Source organism: Manis pentadactyla, chromosome 13 (genome assembly GCF_030020395.1).
Source record: "Manis pentadactyla isolate mManPen7 chromosome 13, mManPen7.hap1, whole genome shotgun sequence".
Classification (NCBI taxonomy): Eukaryota; Metazoa; Chordata; class Mammalia; order Pholidota; family Manidae; genus Manis; species Manis pentadactyla.
The window spans coordinates 97,519,290-97,539,686 of record NC_080031.1 but is presented as its reverse complement, the minus strand read 5'-3'; positions in this window follow the sequence as shown (position 1 = coordinate 97,539,686).

Sequence of the window (20,397 nt, the reverse complement as noted above, 5' to 3'; positions counted from 1 at the left end):
TCCTTCTCCTGGTGGACACCTGATGTCCCTAACACACACTGGTCACCACCATCTGTCCCGAGCCAGGGCTCCATCTTCTCCATTCACTCACTAGGTCCCAGATACTATGGTGGTGCTGGGAATATAAGAACAAAAACAAAACAGACAAGAATCCCTTCCTTCACGGTGCTTCCAATGAAGCAAGATCTCTGGGCCAGACTAGTACAAGGACTCTCCCCTTCCACAAAGAAGTCCCTTGGCCTTGGTCGGTTCCCCCAACACTCTAGCATAACGCCCATTTCAGGGTCCTTCTCATTCCAGGGCAGGGGGTTCATGTGTAATCTGGTATCTGTATCCCATGGAAAACTCCCAAAGCCCACTTCCCTCTTCTAGTCTCAGGAAGCATTTTTCTAACACCAGGTACCCTCCTCCACCCCTCCCATTCATTGGGCCTCAAAAATAGGCCAGCATGTGATCTTCAGAACTATACCTAAAACCCCCAGAAGCTGTGAACCTCTTCCTAAGCCAGGACCACCTGGCTCACAAAGCCCTTCTGGCCACCTCGTCAGTAAGTGAAGGCAAAATGCCACTCATTCTCCCACAGTGAGACTTCACACAAGAAAACAAGACAGGTTCATCTCCCAGGCAGGATATTCAGACACACAGCAGTGCAGAGCCAGTCCAGGTGAGAGGCATTCACAGCTCAGCAAGCAGTAGGTAGCGGCCGGGCCCCAGAGCAGTCAGAGGGAAGGGGGACCCAGAAAAGACCCATGGGTCTGCTAACCACGCAATTAACATGATCTGGGGAGACCACCTGCAGCGGAGTTCAGGAGCCAGATTTCAGATGGTCCGGAGGCCTTTAGGGAAGATTTAAAAAACACAGGTGAGAGCAGCTGTGCCAAGGAGGGCTGCTCCCTCCTCAGGGAACAGAGAGAAGCAGAGGATGAGCGTCGCGACAGAGAGGAGGTGGGGACCGCGGGGAAGCCCTTGCCCAACAGCCCCACAGAGGAAACACGGCGGAGTGTTGAGACTGGAAGCAGAAGGGAGGTCCAACCAACAGCAATCGTTTGATTTGGTTACAATTCTGCGGGTCCGGAAGCCAGGCAGGACTCCAGTGATAAGCTCTCAGGCGCCCGACGCTCCAGCTGGAGTCGTCTGCTCGGCTGTCTTCAGTGCTGGCTGGGCTGGAGCGGAAGAGGCCAGAGAGCCCCACCTCCATGCCGGGCACCTCGGTGCTCCTCCGTGCGGTCTCTCTTTCTCTGTCTCCACACATGGCTACGTCAGGCTTCCTAACAGCATAGTGGTGTCAGGGAGGTGGCTTCTTACCCAGCAGGTGCCTTCCAAGAAAGAGCTCTCCCAGGAGAAGGGAGATGCTGAAGATCTCTTAGGCCCAGTCTTAGAAAGTTTGCGGCATCACTTCTGCCACAGTCCATTGATGGAAACAGATCGCCACGAGCTAGCTTAGCTTCAAGGGCAACAGAACTAGAGTCCACTTCCTGAGGAGGGAGAGTCAGGGTCACTGCAAAGCATGTGACATGGAAAATATTGCTGCTACCATCTTTAAAAATGCCATTTTAGTCCAGGAGGAAAGAAGGGTCAGAGTTCCTCTTGGTGGGAGTGCACTGTAGAGTTAAGGAGATGAGCTAGAAGATTCATTCATTCATGCAGCAAACATTTGTTGAGAACCTACTATGTGCCAGACACTGTTCTGGGCACTTTGAATACAATGTAATAAAAAAGGTCCTGGTCCTTATGGAACTTACACTCCAGTACAATGACAGACAATAAATACAGAAGATAAAGTCAGGAGGTTGGTAAGTAATATAAATATAAAAAATACAGGGTGACAGATGAATGGATAAAGAAGATGTGGTACATATATACAATGGAATATTATTCAGCCATAAGAAGAAAACAAATCCTACCATTTGCAACAACATGGATGGAGCTAGAGGGTATTATGCTCAGTGAAATAAGCCAGGTGGAGAAAGACAAGTACCAGATGATTTCACTCATCTGTGGAGCATAAGAACAAAGCAAAAGCAAACTGAAGGAACAAAACAGCAGCAGACTCACAGAACCCAAGAATGGACTAACAGTTACCAAAGGGAAAGAAACTGAGGAAGTTGGGTGGGAAGGGAGGGATAAGGGGGAATAAGGGGTATTACGATTAGCACACATAATGTAGCAGAGGGGAGATACTCGGAAGGCAGTATAACACAAAGAAGACAAGTAGTGATTCTATAGCATCTTACTACACTGATGGACAGTGGCTGTAATGGGGTGTGTGTGGTGGGGACATGATAATAGGGGAAGTCTAGTAACCATAATATTGCTCATGTAATTGTAATTGCTCATTAATAATAGCAAAATAAAAATAAATACATACAGGGTGAGAGGACAGGAAGGGACTGAGTTATAGATAAAGGGAAGGCTCCTACTTCAATCAGGGTGGTCCAGGAAGGCCTTGGTGTTTCAGAAATAGTCAGGTCAGTGGGACTAGACCACAGTGAGCAGAGCAGGAGAGTGGCAGGATGTGAAGGAGGCAAGAACCAGATTATCAAAAATCTTATAGACACTGGAAGAAATGTGATTTTTTTCTCAGCAGAGTGAGGTCTGGCCTTTCTCACCCAGCTGATGGAGGCTCGGGAACCCATCCTCACTAGCTGGATAATGCCATCTCCCTGCTCTTGGGGAAAGAAGGTGGGGTGAGACCACCGCACTCACCATCATCCCTGTGCCCCCTGCCTTATCCTTAGGTCCCCAGCCTGCCCTTGTGGATTCTCAGAGCTTCGGGGTAGTGCGCTTGCTATACATTTGACATCATAGTGACTAGAAGCTACCCAAACCTGATCCAGAAAAAATGTAAAAAGAATTCTGCATAGCTCCAGATGGCCTTGTAAATTAAGTTAAACCCATAGCTGGCCCAGGAACTTTCCCCATCATAATTACATTATTGATCATTAACATTTAAAGAGGCTGCAAACAGAATCCTGGACATTGCAATAAATCAGCATTGTCTGCTGGTTGGTTCCATGAGTCAGGTGTTCCTGGAGCCTTTTGAGACTGTCTGATGCTGCAATTTAAATGATATGGTTCTGCTCCTTGGTAAATGGGAGGACAGCAGGGGCAGAAGCAGGGGCAAGTATATGCACACACACTGTCTACACCATGGGTATCTGCACCATGTATCTAAAAGTAAAGTCTATTATAACTCCTCCTAGCTCTCAAGGCACCCTACTTTTCCAAGTCATGTTTAGTGTCCACCTTAGCATGATGCAAGACCCTTGAAAGACTCCCATCTCCCATCACTCCTCAGTGGTCCATCCACCCTGTACCTCTCCTGACACAGCAGCTCTGGGGCATCCCTAACACAACAAAACAACACACTTTATTAAATACTTAATCTACACCCTTCACCATACCAAATGCTTTGAATGCACTCATTCAATGTGCCATCAATACAGGGATCGGTAGATCCAGCTCAGAGGCAAGTCAAGATTTAAACCAGGATCTATCTGACTCTTGAGCCCAAAGTCTGTGCGGCTCCTTCTCCTCAGCATGTCCTTCTTGATTCTTGGTGGCCTGGTTACAGCTCATGTAGTTTATGGCTCGGCTCAAGGGTCCCTCCTCTGGGAAACCTTTCCTGACTGTCCTTCCAAATCCCCCCCTTGGGCTAGCTGCCTCTTCGCTGCTATCTCATGGCGTGCTGAGCTAACCCCGTTACGGCACTCACTGAGCTACACTGAATGTGCCCGTGTGCTCACGTGTCTCTCTGACCAGACTTTGAGGGCCCCGAGAGCAAGGACATTATTTTAGACCTCTGTGTTCCTGGTGTCTTGCTCAATAGGTATTTTCTGGATGGATGGATATAAATTTATGTATTCACAAATGTAACCTTAAATGTATCACAATAATTTATGGGACTCATTCTCTACTTCTTACAAAAATGGACATGCTGCATGGAAGAAAGAGAGATTTTATTTGCCATAGATTGATAAAAACCAGCAATCAACGTATGGCCAAAACTCAACCCATCAAGAAACCTTCTCTGGATAGCATAGCCTGGGGGTTGGCCCCTGAATGACAAAGGGGATGGACTACTGTTCAAATACCAAATGCAACTGTCAAGGAGACCTTTGCACTGGTTGCTGAATATTCATACCCCTCATTTGACATCTAAGAACAGGGAGCCAGTAACCACCGGTATGTTCAGAATGTCCCTTCACCAGAAACAAACGGTGCAAGCTTCCCCGTGTTCGGGCTGTGATGAATTTCCACATTTCCCAGAGAAGTGACAGGAGCCATTGAGGATGTCCAGGCTAGAAGCCATGGATGACAGAGCAGACACAGATACCACCAAGAGAAAAGAAACTAACATTCAGGAATCTGGTTAAGGTATGCACCAGGCTCTTGTCTAAATAACAATGTCCCTTCAAGTATCAAAGGGTAGAAATGGGCAGTGTGACACATGGAGTTAGGAGACACCCCTTCTCTGTGTGCTCCAGGTGTGAAGAATTATAGCGGCTGCTGGGGACACACCCTATTACTTGCACAGGGTCCAAGACCATATGAAAAAGAACTTGAACACTGTTTACACTGGGTTTGACTCTGTTGATCAGGATGGTGCTGGGAAATGGAGGCAAGAAGTAAGATTAATTTTTAAGAAAGGTCTGAGAAATAAATTCCCAAAAGTTTCAAGAGTCTGTCAAAGATCTGAATGTGGGGGATGAGCACAGGTTGTGAGCTCAGCGTAAGGTGGTATTCATATCCTCCCCGACCTCCCACAAGCCAAGACGAGCTGTGTACAAGGAGCTAAGGGTACTGCCCCAGGACTTAACACTTCTGTCCATCCAGCATTTGGGAAGCTAACTCATGCAGTCAAATCAAGGTAAAATTAAATAAGACAAGTAGACCTCCATCTGGGATCATCAAAAGCAGAATCGTGCAGGCCTGAGCGCCGAGAAGGGGAATCTGTGGAACAATGAAGACATCACCTCACCTTGGGCATCATTTCCAGCAATTCTGCTGGGGGTCTGCCCCCTAAAAAAGATGGAAATTGGGAAACTTTGGACTCACAAAGAGAAAGTTGTAAGTAAACTCCAAGTAGTTCCCTGTGATTCCTTCATCTGCAACTGAACTAGTATTTTTTTTGATAATTTGAGAAAGTCTTTTTGAAAAATATATGACTATCCCCCCTACCACCTTGCCACGAGCTCCATTACCCTAGGACTACAGTTTTTGTTTTGGTTGGAAGCTGTATTTCATATTTCAAGAAAGCACATCCAGTCTACATTTGTCTTTTTCAGTTTAATTAAAAATAGATGCAAATTTTCTACATCAATGCCAATACCTTTGGGTATTCTTGCAAGAAAAATTTAAAGTTCTTCCTCTACTGAAGAACCATGAAAACTGTAGATGAACACTATGTATGTGAGCATACCTTAGATTGTTTAAAAATTTTAATGGGTGACATAATTCTTTGGACAGGGCTTACGATACAATGATTTATATTTCTGATCTTTATTACAGAAATAAAACATTACACCAACAAAAAAAAAAACAGTATTTTGCCACTTAAGAATCGAACCATACACCAAAAATAGAATTGTATTTCCGGACCCTTGAAACCTCCCTTGAGTTGTTGTGGTTATGGTCATTTTACAGATGGAGAAACTGAGGCATGAGACGTTAAGCTACTCTGCTCCTCACTGGTTAGCAATACAGCCAAGACTGGCACCCAGACGTGCTGACCTCAGAGCATGTGCGTCTTCTATGACCCCATGACACCAAAGGGACAGCACAGTCACCAGGGAAGGTCTACAGAGTTACAGATACAACTTGGGAACATTATCCAGTCAGACCTCAAGCTCAGAGAATTACCTGAAACTACAGCTTCTCCTAGCAAGATGTTAGTGTCAGGTAGGACTTGGCAAGAGGCCCAAGTTCCTAATTAGGTTCCTTCAGCAAAGTGGTTTTTTGACTGGGGTCTGTACGTTTCAAGGTTGTCAATCTGGACTCAGGTGGCCTCCACATTAACCTGGTTTCTGGCAAAGCAGTGACCAGGTAGTTGAGCCACTGCTGAATCAACTGCTGCTACTCCTGTCTGTACACAGGGAAGAGGGCCCGGGACTTCACTGTCAGTGTGGTGACTCACTCCTTCCAGAAGATGAAGCTGTCGAGGAAACTGGCTTCCAGCCTTTCCCCTTGCGCACCCCTGATTTTTACCTCCACTGGGACTTGGCTGGCCCACAGGCAGAACACAGAAAGATGAGGGTTCTAACAGCACCTTTAATCAAGAGGCCCCCTGACCTCAGGGGGCTTGGAGAAATCACTGTGGTCTCTCGTGCTTTGGAGTGTCTGCCTGATTTTAAATCCACCTTGTGGAAATAGAGGAGAACAGCTGAAACATTGTCTTTAAAGTCAGACTGGCCCGACTTCAAGTCCAGACCCTGTCATAATTGCCTTTGTGATTGTAGGCAAGTTATTTAACTTCTCTGTGCCTCATGCTTCCATATTTAAAACAGGGATATAACAATACCTATCTCAAGGACTTGATGTGAGGGCTAAATAATATAGTGACTTAAGGCCAGAGCCTGAATAGATGCTCAATAAACATGAGCTGTTCTTTATTTTAATCATAATTATGATGGTCTAAGTATTTTCTGGATTGGTGTCAGTTTGCAATGGTAATGGCATACATAGAAATTAAACAATCCTGAACTACTCCAAAACATAAACCTCAAACCCTACATTAGCCTCACATTTCAATCTTCTCTTGCACAAGAACAGCCTCAATAGTTTGTATCACCTCTTCCTGTCTACCCTCTAGTAAAGCTGTGAAGACAGGTGTTCATCAGACCCTGAGCAACAGAGGTTGATATTTAGAAATTATCCTGCAGTGACGAGTCACAGAGAAGATCAGGGAGCAAATCTTTAGAGACTTTGGAAGAGCATACAGTTTATTGCCCAACAGGTATTTCCTGAACCCCTACTATGCAAAACACAAGGCTGCATACTCTTGGAGACACAAAGACAGTTGGTTCTTTCAAAAGCTTAAGAAGAACAGAAGAGAGCAGAGGTAAACACACAGTGCAGCTATTCACACCTTGACCATGAGTCATGATTACCAAGTGAGTGGGCCACAGAACAAGACCCAGAGGAGCCCAAGACATCTAAGGGGCCTGAGGGACTTGACAGGACCTGAAGATAGAGAGAAACTTGGGTCTAGAAGGCTGAATAGGAATTGAACCAGAGAGGAGTAAGAGTCCTCCCTTGAACACAGACGGGGGGGCTACACAGGCCGTGTCTGGGAGTAGTAAGTAAAGCAGCTTGGCTGGAGACGAAGGCTCAGGACGGTGAGTAACTGGAGACGACCCACGAGGGTATGCTAGAAGCTGCTCCCATTTCCCCTTTGGTTCAATGCTAGGGCTATGCCCTGAGCTGGGCGGAGAGTGGCCTCTCGGTGACACTGTGAAAGAGCAGAGGCGGCCATCTGGAGCCAAGCAGAAGCTCACTCAGCTCACAGTGGGACTCAGGAAGCTGAGTCACCTCAACAGTACCCTCTGGGCCCGCTGCTGTGGGGGGACTTATGGTGGGCACTGTAAAATCACACACTTGCCATCCGCCTCTAGAAGGCCAGCCACGGGCCCCTGCCATGGCACCAGCGCTTAGGAAATGGCTGACCCACAGCTCTGGGAGAAGTCCAGCACCATTTTGGGGGGTTCCTATGCCCTAGAGACAAAGCACAGGCTGTTCACAAACAAGTATCTTCATGAAAAAAAATCATTCTTTCTCTGGTCAGAGGGAAGCTGGTGAGTCACAGGTAGTCAGTCCTCAGAGGAACCCGCCAGAATCTAGGGCACTTGTAAAGGTAACCCCTGGTTGGTCTAGAACATTGGACATTGGCTTAATTTGAGGTAGGAGAGTTTTTCATGTTCTGCTGTCCCAGGGAAACGGGAACAGAGAGTTGTCTTGGAGAACAGTGGAGAAAACTACTCAACAGAGTGATGATATCAAATCTCTGCGGGAGTAAAGAGCCTTCAGAAATGCCCATCTCCTCTGGCTGGGAGATTTCTAGAATGGCTCAGTGAGCAGCTGCCCGGCAGGACCCTCAGCTGTGGGGATAACTGAGAAGCGTGCTGGTGGGACTTTTGGCGGCACAAGCAGAAGAGGAGGCAGGAGAAGCTGGAGTCAAATGGCAGACGTCACGCAGGCACCGTCATGGAATCTCCCAGTAAAGAAGGCGGCGTCTAAAAGATACCCGAATAGTAAGAAAATGGAAAACTTAGAAGGTGGTGTTGCAAAAAGGTGAGGAGGAGGAAGGCAGTGTGCCGAGGCAACGCACATAAAACAAAGAACCAAAAACCCCCGAGCTGGGCTCTCATCCTGGTCCCCCTCGCTGGCTCGGTTCTTGGGTACCCCCTTCAGATGACCATATGAAATTTTCCCGGTAAGATCTTCAAAATCCCAGCTGCCTTTAGGAAGGAAGGAAATTGTTGTGGTTGTCATTGTTTTCTAATCCCTGGCACTTGCACATGAAAATCAATTCGGTGCAGACACGATTTCAGTCATTTATCCGTTCGTCATGTGTCCTGGGGAACAAGCAAAACCTTCAGCCTCTTGCACCCATGTGCCTCTTCCAGATGTGGTGACATGGCCAGAAGTGCTGGGAATCTGCCACATCACAGGGACAGCGAGTAAGGAAGGCCACCCTGGTCCTGTGGGTGGCACCGGGTTTGCAGTCTGAGCTCAGAGAATGTCTAGCTGGGCCATTCGCTCCTTCAAACGGCACTGCCTGAGCCCCCAGTCACTGAGCACCAGGCTAAGCACCACATGAGCCACCCAGGAGTTTTCTCCCCAGTAGGGGATCATTCAGCCATATAACTATGATAAAAGGGAGAGACTAAGAATTACTTAAGAGAGTGAGAGATTCCCACCTGAGGGGGTAAAGTAAGCTTTCACGGCAGAGATAATTATTGAGCAGGACAGAACTTGGCTATGTGGAAATGAGAGGGAAAGCATTCCAGGCAGCAGAGAGACTGTGAGCAAAGGCTCAGAGAAGGGCAAGCCTGAGGAAGCTCCGAGAACAGCTCTGCTGGAGTTTGGCCAGAGACCAGGGATGGGAGGGAAAAGAGCAGGGGTCAACCTGGAACAGCAGCTGGAAGTCAGGTTTCAAACTCTATCTCCTACTCTCCCCTCCTTTGTTGTCTTCTTCTCTTTTTTTCCCCTCCTTTCTTTCTCTTTCACTTGCTGCCTTTCTCCCCAGTCCCCTGCTCCGAGGCCTCCATTGCTCCATGCATCCCAAACAGGGCAAATGGAGTGCATGTGGGATTAGCACAGAATTTCTATTGCTTTGGAGAAGAAAGTTAGAGATCAAATGTGCTCCCCAAGAGGAGTGTGCTGCCCACTGCCACAACGTGAAAGGAGACCCCCAAAACTTTGGCTGGAAAACCACAGGAGCATCTCTGTGGCACATCTGAAATCCGCAGGCTCAGAGATGTCATTCTGCTTGGCAGACAGAATGGAGAAAGTGGCCTGACTCAGAAGGGATGCGGGAAACCTCAGCTGGTGAGGTGCTGCGTGGAAGTGGTTAAGAACGTCCACTCTGGAGTCAGATCTGAAGTCATAGCACCATTTAATGGGCACGATAGTTCCCACCTTGTGTAATGAGGATTAAATGAGAAAATGATTCTAATGTGCTCAGCACAGGTCCCGGTCCATATGAGTACTCAACAGATCTTTGGTTTCTGTTTATTTATTATAAAGAACTAGGACCAGGAAGGACTAAGTCCAAGCCAGACAATCAGGAGATTTAAGAAGGAACTTACTAGAATGGAAGACCTCAGGCTGTGGAATCAGATAGACCAGTTGGACACCTAACTGCACCACTTTCTAGCTGTCGAACTTGAGCTAACCCAGCCTGAGTTTCCCCAACTGTGAGATGGGGATGATAATATAACCTCAGCTGTATATGAGGATGCAGTTAACAGGTCTATTTTTTGGAGGGTTATTATGTAATTAAAATCCCTTCATAAACTGGGTCCTCAATAATTAACAGTAGAAACACTCATGCTGTGAGTATTCTCTTGTCACTCCCACCGCCATCCTCCTGCAGTAGCCACTTGCGAGCGACAGGGCTAAATAAACAGGCTCGATGAGCATGGCGACAATGTTGGTCACCAGAATGCTCCACTGATTTAAAACTTGATAAAAAACAATGGCAATTTTTGCTTTCTTTTTTATTGCAATCAGGCATACTACATTTGTCAGGAATGTTTAACTCTAAAAACACAATGGCCACTCAACACTCTCTCTGAAGGCATAAACTCCACAAAGAGAAAAGCTAAGTGACCTACTTAAACAGCTCTGAAGGGGAAGCAGAAGTGGTAGTTGGAGTGGCAGCAGCAGGAATGCCAACGCCCACCTTACATACTCAGCACCTGGCCAGGGGCTCAACACCCAACACGCGTTTTCCTCTCTCACGGGTCACAATGCCAGGAGCAGGAAGTGACTTGCCCCGGGTCTCCCAGCTAGGAAATGGCAGATCTGGGATTTGCACCTGGATGGTCCAACCTCAGAGCCTGTGCACGTAACCAATTAGCTAACTGCTGGCATGGAGAAGAGCAGTGGGAAGATTAGGTTATTGATGGAGGCAAAACAATTAGCTGGGCCACGAGTGGGACTTTCAGCAGTAGGTCTCACAAGGAGGAAGGGCCCAGGGGAAAGCACACCAGGCACCCGCTGGTGGGTGAGCATTCAGTGCTTATTCACTCACTCACCGTGGAGAACCTACTCCAGAGCCGGCAGGGTGTTACTGCTAAACCCTATTCCACCTGCAGGGTGACAGAGCTGAGAGCTCCACGTGGAACAAAGACTGCAACTGCCCTATTTCCAGGGCTGAGCACCATGCCTGGTGAAAGGGGACACTGAGGAAAAGTTTGCTGAGTGAATGAATGAACAAATAAATCAACAACTGAACTCGTAAATGAATGAAATTTGATTTCTCTTTTTCCCTTTTCAACTTCCATGACTTGAGAGCTTCGCCAAGACAAAATGGGAGGGAAGAACATTAGCAGCACTGAACCCAATCCTGTGAGATGTTCCAAAGAGTAAACGGCAGTGCAGAATCACTCTAATTCAGATCAACCGTCTACACAAAGAAAAACCACTTTATGACTGTGGCTTGAGACAATGTCTGTCTTACTTTGCTTATGTAGACAGTTTCCAAAAAGGAAAAATATTTCTATAAGCAAATGCTGGTGATGAGCTAAATAGAAAATCTTGACCAGAGTCACACTGGACATCAGTAGAGCCCTGATGGTTTATCTCTATAAAAGAAAGTAATTTTCTCTATAAGCATTGGATTTCATACATTTTTCTCCAGCTAAGTTATTCTTCAGCTTATCAAACCATGTACCGCCACATCTCATTATTCTATAAATGAAGCCTAGCATCAGAGAGAAAAATCTGTGCTTAAGGGATATGGAACTCACACAGCCTCACAGTCTCTGAGCTCAAATGTAGCCCTCTTTCCCTCCCCTCAAAAAAGGCAAAACGCAGGACTTAACAGTTTTGAAGGTGGAGCAAGTGAGGGGCATTCAGGAGAAAGGAGGAGGCTTCCTTCAGGTCCAGTAACTTGCACGCTCCCCACTGACGGAGGGCTCGCTAATCAGCAGCGGGTGAGTATCGGTGTGCGGCTGAAATGATTTGATGGTAACCCTGGCTGCCCTAGTACAGACCTGCCCACTTTGAGCTAACTGCCTAGATAAACCAAGCTGCACCTTCAGTGGAAGATGAAAAAGGAGGGACTGGATAGAGAGGGAGTGGCCTACCCCACACGGTTAGGTTACGTAGACTTTCCAAAGGTACCAACATTTCAAGAGACTATCTGCTGAAATAGCATGGAAGCCAGAATAAAGACAGGAGGGTGCAGCAGAGCTACAGGGAGTGGAAGGGAAGGAAGGAGAAATAAAAGGAAGGGACAGAAAAAAATGGGAAAGGAGAGTCATGCGCTTATTACTATTTATCAAATACTAATACAGCACTTACTATTTTCCAGGTACTTTTCTAAACACTTTATAAATAGTAATTCACTTAATCCTCATTATTAGCCTCATTTTACAGAGGAGGAAAGCCAAGCAGAGAGAGAGCCGATGACCTGGGAGCAAATGGCCAACGTGCAGCAGAGCCAGGACTTGAACCCAGGGAGACGTGCATCAATCCAAGTAACTTCCCCTATCACGGAAGTCTTGGAACCTATTGTAATGTATCTGGTCCAAGGGTGTTAACATCCCATGAAACAGCCCTCAAAATAGTTAAGGAACCTTTATCAACAACTAACTATTCCTCAATCCTTATAGAGGAATATAAGATGGGGAAAAGAGTAAAGTGAATGGTTTCCCTTTGGGCAATAAAAAAATAGTAGCCCATGGATCAACTAAAAGCAAAGTAACAGCCAAGATTCGGCCAATATACTCAAGAGTTCCCATATATGGGCATTATATTCTATGTCACCAGGGGCTGGAAGGGACAAGAAGTTTAGGTGAGATATTAACAGAAATCTGGCTTTGGGTACAATATTGTTATATTAACCATATTAATATAAGGCTGGTCAAATGTGCCGGCAGGATAATTGGCCTGGGACGGATTAAAGAACTTCAAGAACTAGCAGCCCCATGAATCCTGGTCCCTCCTCATCTCAGGTCCTGTTTTCCAGTCTGGCTCCTCCCACCAGTCTCTTTTTTCATTAAAGGTAATTCTGTCTCAGAGCTCCCCCCAATCTCTCTTTGCATTTTAACTTCTCTTGGCTCCCCCGAGATCTCTGGACAGTCCATCCCACTTGTGGCTGTGGCTTGATTTATTTCTCCTGAGGCTGCTCAGCTCCACATAAGCCACCTTAACAGCTTCTCAGCCCCAGGCCATCGTGAACTTGCTGCTATGAAGAGTATCAGTCATGTCACAGGAAAAACTGAGGTGGTCCGATCAGTTCTTCCCTTGAAGAACTCTCGTAAAAGTGCACCATGCTCCCAGTCTAGAATGGTTTAGGGGAAGAAATGGCCTGGGCAAAGCTCACTGTGTCGTCCATCCTTTGATCATTCCATCCTTCTGTGAGCTACATAGGCAAGACAGCACGATTCCCATTCTAGTCTAGCTGCGGGCTTTTCCTCCATGCTTTGACCCTGCTTCTGAAAATCCTCCCCTTGGCCCTCTCCCCGGGGGCTCTCCCTGCCTTTCCTCCCTCGCTGAGCACTCTTTTGATTGGGGTGCTCTTTGTGTCCTGACCCTCCGCCCTGTGCTACCTTCATATTCCTCGGGTCAGGGATGATACTTCAAAAGCACAGTGGAAAAGCTCTTTGACCCACACAGAACTGTATGTCATCACATTGTCTTCAATGGCCTGCCACAAACACAGAAAAGTGCCCATATAAAGATAAACAACAGTTCAGCCTTCAGCTATCAGCTGCTGTCAGCTTTCTGGGAGCATGACGAAGTCTATCTACAGAGAAATGGTATGTTTGGAGTTAGGTTGCTTTATTACAGAGGAAGAAATGTAGCTGTGGAAATTAGCAAAGGTCTAATCAGAGGAGGAGAGTCTCAAGAGAGCTCCTCGTTTCATTTGGGACCGCTGTCTACCTCTGAGGCGGGCAAGGGAGAGTGGGAACGGTCCCCCTGTGCCCTCTCAGAATGTCTTGCCCTCTGGCTCTGCTGCCCAATCTGTTGTGCTGACTTGTCCGCAAGAGGCAGCAGCAGAAGCGTGGATGGGCTCTTCCAGGATAGAGACACAGAGGCCAATGGAGGGAACTAGGCCTGGAGTCCTTCAGAGCAGCTACAATGCAGCGAACCTTAGGGTGAGCCACGTGGCCTTCTGCTATTTTGAAGATATATCCTACCTTCTAATCGGATTGTGATTTTCTCCAGGGCAAGGTCATCTCAGCACCCAGAGAAGGCTGACTGTTGAAAAACGAAGTGACTGACCCCCCTTCCCACCCGCCCATCCCTCTATGGTACCTGTGTTGTGAACAGGTGCTGAGAATTACGGAAACATCTGCATGATTTTCCGTTGCTTGTTCTACTTTGCTGTTAGCCAGACAGCACAGGAAAGCATACTGCCTGCTGGCTTCAGGGTTCCTAACTGGGTTAAGGAGAATCCACTGCTCTTGTTCTTGAAAGGCATGACCACAGGGGTTTCCACAATTTACAGCAATGAGTGCAAAGATGCTACAGAAAAGCCCCATGGGCAGCTCCACTGTTTGCGTAACAATGTTATCAGGCGCTGTTGCAGGACCAAATGAACCTCTGACAGTGTCCTCACAGATGACCTTGCTGCCGCCATGAGTTCTCAGAAACTGGAAACAAGAACATGTTGCCATCCACATTGGGAATTTGAAAAAATACAGTTTTATTTATATTGTTCTTATAATGAAAAGGGAATGTTTTGCATTTCCTCAGGATCACTGTACACATTCCCTCAATACCCAATGAGGTAAACGGGATGAAAACTGGCACATTATGCTCCAGGGAAATCAGATGAAAAGTCAGTCCCTTCGAGGAATGCCCAGTCTATCCGCTCTAATCCATGGGTCCCTAGCCCCTGAGTAGGCCACCCTGAGCAGGGCCAAAGAGCCCTAGCACACATAGTAGACCCTGGATAACACAGATTTGAACTGCATGGGTCTACTTACACAGAGCGCTTTTTCAAAAATAAACTGAAATTTTTTTTGGAGATTTGCAACAGTTTGAAAGAAACACTTTCTTTTCTCTAGCTTACGTTAAGAATACAGTATCTAAAACATATAACATACCAAATATGTGTCAACTGTTTATATCATCAGTCAACAGCAAGCTCTTAAGTAGTTACGTTTTGGGGAAGCAAAAGTTATACATGGATTTTCTACTGTGGGGGGGTTCAGCACCCCTAACTCTCATGTTGGTCAAGGGTCAGCTGTAATGGCATCCTCCTGTCACAGGGTGGAAATAAGCTAAGGAGAAAAATGTTCTCAAATGTAAACTTTAACATTTTACTTAAATATTGCCTATTACCGGTTTCCACCGGCCAGGACTCAGAATCAGCTAAGCAGATAGCCAAATAGCGCCAAACATTTGCAGAAAAAGGAAGTTTGGCTTCAGCAACTCAAGCAGAAAAAGGATGATTTTGTATATAAATATACAGCTGTCTCGTGGATCATGTGGGCAGAGTAGAGCTGGGTCCCAGAGAGGGCGGGACACTCTCTGAGCCTCTTTCTTTTTGCTCTTTTTAAGTGGCTTGTTTCTCCGCACAGTGGAAGATGGTTACCCACATCTCCCAAGGCTACAAGTAAATTAAGAAACTAGTTCTCTCAGTCATAGTCTCAAATACTCAGCTGAGAAACCTTGGCAGGCCTGGTTTATGGCAGGGTTCCAGTCCAGTACGCTATACCCAGCAGGGTGAGGTCATACAGTACAAAGTGGCCTCAAGAGGCCCATCTTATAACCCAGGCATCAGGGCAGGGCAGTCCCAAGGGGGAGTTGGTGATGAGAAGCCACTGCATGAGGGATGCAATGTTTCCGTGCCCAGCATGCCACAGAGAGCCCCACGAGCCAAGCCAAACACCACTGCAGTCCAGTGGGGAATTACCCAGGAGCTCGAACATGTCCTCTAGATGAAGGACTTTTTCTTAGACAACATAGGAAGAGAGAGGAGAACCTTTCTACAGTATCTTGTTTAATCCCACAAGACCATGTACCATGCTCTGTTTTGCAAATGAGAATATTGAAGCTCAGAGTGGTTAAGTAACCAGCCGAAAGTCACCTGGCTAGTAAATAATAAGGAAAAACTCAAATCCATGTGGTACTCCCAAACCCCATTCATGTTCCACCATTCTTCTGTTTGCCTCCAAAATGAACTCCTTCCAGAGATACATCTCCCTGGATGGCAGACAAGCATTAACCCTGAAACTGGCTATCATTTTCTGTGCCTGAGACTTCTATATGTCCTCAAACTGCCAAGTACTGATGCAGGCAGTCCTGCGAGGACCGTGACTATAGCACAAAGTCCCCCAGCATCCCCCGTTCAGAAGAGCCCAGCAGGTACCTGACCCAGCTGCCTCAACTCTAACACCCAGGCCACCCCCAGGTGAAACATTCCAGCCCCGAGCTACTCACAGGTCACACACTGTTCAAGTGTACCAATGCCATTTTCCTGTTTGCATTTTGTTTTTGTTTTTGTTTTGTTTTTACAGTTCGTTGCTCATCCTAACTGTCAGCAGCAATTGCTTACCATGTGGTATGAAAATCTCTCAGGCTTACGTCAACAATCTATCGCTGTGAAATTCCTGGCTGTCTTTGGAGTCTCCCTAGGCCTCCCTTTTCTCGCCATAGCCTATTGGATTGCTCCGTGCAGCAAGGTACAGACTGCTTAAGGTGCATGTCATTTGCAGTTATTTCTTCTCTCTTCTTAGCATGACCTGAAGTTCATTTTTGTTCAAATCACCAGCTGATCATTTCCCACGTTAAAAGAAAATAGCCCTGAGGTACCCAGCAAAGGTAGAAAACCATACAGAACTGATTTTTTTAAATCATTTTTTTAAAAAAGAGAGGAGTGGTAAGACAGGAAATTTTAAACATGTGAAGCATAATCTGATAAATAACAAAAGTGAGAGGGAATAAAGGCACTTTCCCCTTCTAACTATGCAATGTCCTAGGCATGGCCTCCAAACGCATAGCAGTAATTACAGGAATGGTAATAGGGACAGCCAACATTCACTGGGCACTTTCCTTTTGCTAAGCCTTTTTCAGAGGATATCTCATTTCATTCCTTCAATTACGTTATGATGCATATACTTCACAAAGTAGGTTCAGAAAAGAGCGGTAACGAATAGGCTAAGAGTCCAGTGCAGCTCATGCTGGGGCACTGCAGACCCACCTTAGCGTCTACTCAGTTTCCCAGGCTTTCTTAATTGGATCCTGGTCCACACGGGCAGCTAATTAGGTCGCGAGAAGGAAAGACACAGGAAAGAGAAGGAGATGTTGAAAAGTGCAGAGCTGGGTTTCTCTAGGGCAAGGGAGAGTATCTGGCGCCCATGCATCACAGGGGGAGGGGAATCTGCAGGTGCCAAGCTGTCACGCCTCCCACTCTACCATCCCTATGGCCGGGCCATTTGATCCAAAGCCCCAGGAAGCCCCAGCAGGGACTCTAGTTTCACGCAAGAGTTAGTGCCTCTAAGACCGAACCATGCAGAAATTTTGAAATACGTTTCACGGGTTAAGATGGTCCTTAAAGGTTGCAAAGCTACATTTACCCACTGATACATTGAAAAGGACTTAAGCTTAAGTGATCAATGTTCAGTAGAAGAAATATGACTACAGGGAGATTAGTACCACAGGATATTTCATCAGCTAATGTGGTTAATAAAGGTGTCATCAGTGAATAGAACCTCTTGCCAACATCACTAAGAGGAAACTCACGCTGGGACAACGGGCCCAAGACTTCAGAGTTGGCTGTTGATGAGGCCACCTGACCAGGCAGGCAATGAACTTAGCATAGGAGGGGTGCCACAGAGACGTGTTAGGGCTCAAACTCTTTCTTATGTAGAGGGTATTACAAATAAAAGTCTTCAGACTGAATATCTGTCGTGTTAAACCATATGTCTACTGAGGATTTTGTTTCCATGCACTCTGCCATGCCATGGATTTCTAAATCAGAATTCCCCAAATGATACAGATGTAGGTGAAGGCAAGGTTTTCTGTCCTCCATTATGAGCTGGATAAAAAAAATTCAGCAAGTGAAAAAAGCCAATCAGATTTTAAACTGGATTAGAATTGTTCATTGATTTCAGGCACGTGTTTTCATACTAGAATTATCTAGTTTACACTGCAGGTTAGATCCTTGCCTTCACCCAGAGCCTAGATGGATAGGGATGCTAACCTCTCCACTCTTGGAGCCCCAAACTGATTCTAGGAGGCTGTCCAATCATTAAAGTAACAGCACTTGCTAGGAAAAAATCATTCCCAATCCTCACTTCTGCTCTAAAACAAAACGTGACACTTCCAGGCAAGTGGGACTAGCCAATACCAGCAAATCACTTTGCCTCTTCCTGCCTGGTGGCCTGGGGAAATATTCAGAAAGAGATGATATACCAGGAGCTGCATAAATTTTTTACATTTACAGTAAGTCTGAGAATAATAATTTTGGCCAATATCAAGTACATGTGATGCAAAAAAAAAAAAAGCACATGAGGGACAGGGAGGGAATTCTGGACTTTTGGGGGACCCAGTAAATCCAGAAGACCGATGCCACCATGGAACATAGGGGTCAGACCTATAGCAGTCTTCTAGAACATTCTGGAAGCAATGATTGCAGGAAAGTTTGGCCCTATGGCTGGAGCTCCCTCTTCTATGTTCAGATACACTCCTGATTAACATTTGGTGCTCCTGGAGCTTCTAGTAAGACTGAAACAGGACAGCACTAAAGATACACATGAGCTGGTCATTAAGCCATTTGTGCCTATGTGCACTTTCTGGGCTGCAATTCTGAGCTCAATGCAGTGCAAGCTCAATGTCTGGAGCTGAGTGACAAGTGGCATGAGATAATTCTGGGTGGCACCGCTCATTCTAAGGAAAGATTCCCTCATTAAACAGCTTGTCAAATTTGCTCTGAGGCAGCTAAAGGACAGATAAAACAGCCAAGATATTTTTAGTGTTTCCTTTCACCATTTAGAAAGAAAACTTTTCAAGTTTGGCAGAGATATTTTATTACTAGGGATTACAGAGGGGTCACATCTTCCATGTGAAGAAACCAGCGTCTTTAAAGGCTTCTGATGTCCAGAATACAATGTCCTCCTGAGAGGAGTGGTACAGTGCAGAAATCTGTTGGTCTGCTGGCATCCCTGCTCCTAAGGGATCTTGGGAGCCTTCTTATCTGTCTAGTAAATCTATGAAAAAGGCAGTGTCATTCCAGTAATTTCTAGTTCTAATGACATTATTATACCTCCCTCGAAGAAATTAGACCTTGATGTTCTTTAATAAATGTATTCATAAAATGTTACTGCTAAACCTCATCAACCATTTAATGTCCATCAATGTCTAGCAAAGGTTGAGGTTTCTGTTTCCAACCTAATAGTGCATTTGTTTTCTAACAGTTGCTGTCCTAATCTAGGGACTATTAGGGACACCAAAGTCACTTGATTAGCTGCCAAAATAACCTCATCATTTCTCTCCTATTGAATTCCCAAGGCTGTCGATTCTATTTTTACCTAAGTTCTGAGGGTCTCTAAGAAAGACAGTTAAATGAGATTATAATGCTGACAGTGTCAAGAGTTCTTCTTACTAATATGGTAGTTGAAGAGGGTAACCAAGTCACAGATGTGTACATCTGGTGATAACTACAGGTCTGGAGCATGGGGCAGGCTTGTCAGAGTCAACAGGAGAACAGATATTTTGTCATCTCTCTTCACAGTCAGCACCCTGAGTGAGGTGGCGCAGCCCACGGGGAGGCCCAGGAGCGCTTGTCTGCAGGCATGCTCCTGCAGGGATCTTGTCCAGCAGAAACCTTTCACCTCTCAACATAAGACCCAAGGCCAAGGGGCCTTTACAGCTGACAGGGCTGTTTCCATTCTTCACTGTTCCATTCTGATTCTTAATTTGGGTTGTTTGCTGTTAATATCTGAGCACTGGCAGAATAACAGACACCTTCCAGGGCTCAAACAGCGTCTCTCTAGCCAGTGGATGAGGGAAGAAGTCAGCATCATGAAAAGTGCTGCGGAACCACACAAGTTCTAACTGTAAAGGGAAGAGAAATGAAACTGACTTCTTTGGTTATCTGTTAACCTTTTGCTGTTCAATTATCCTTAGAATTAGTCCCAGGACTCAGGCAGGGAGAGCTGCAAACAACTTTAGACTCCTACCTCATGTCTTTGTAACGTGCAATAATCTATCGGTGCTACTGCCATGTAACTCTTGCTTGGAGAAATATCAGTGTTAGTTGCCACCCCAGGTCCCCTCAGCACCATTCCCAACAAAACAACTAGTGAGGAGGTGCAGGTGACTCCGCAGCTTTTGAAGATCCCTGCTTTACCTTACCAAAGCTGAAATGGTTTGAAACAAGTCTTCAAACCATGTGGTCCAGGGATAATCAGGAGAGGACGGTGCCTCCGAAGGCCTCTGTGCGCCCCTCATTTGTCTTTACCAGAGATCTACGCTAAAGAAAATCACTAGGCAATTTTTGAAGCACTGCCATGGAGGGGATATTTGTGCCAGGAAATAGGTCACTTCTTGCTTTTACGTTACAAAAGTTTCTGCCCTCACATCCAAACAGAAAGTCTATCACCTGTCACCCTACTGACACAGGATTTAAGGATTTAAGAAGGCTGATCACTTTCATGCTTAGCCCAGTCTCAGCCCTGCCACACTCTCTCCCAATCTCTCTATTTCCAATCACAG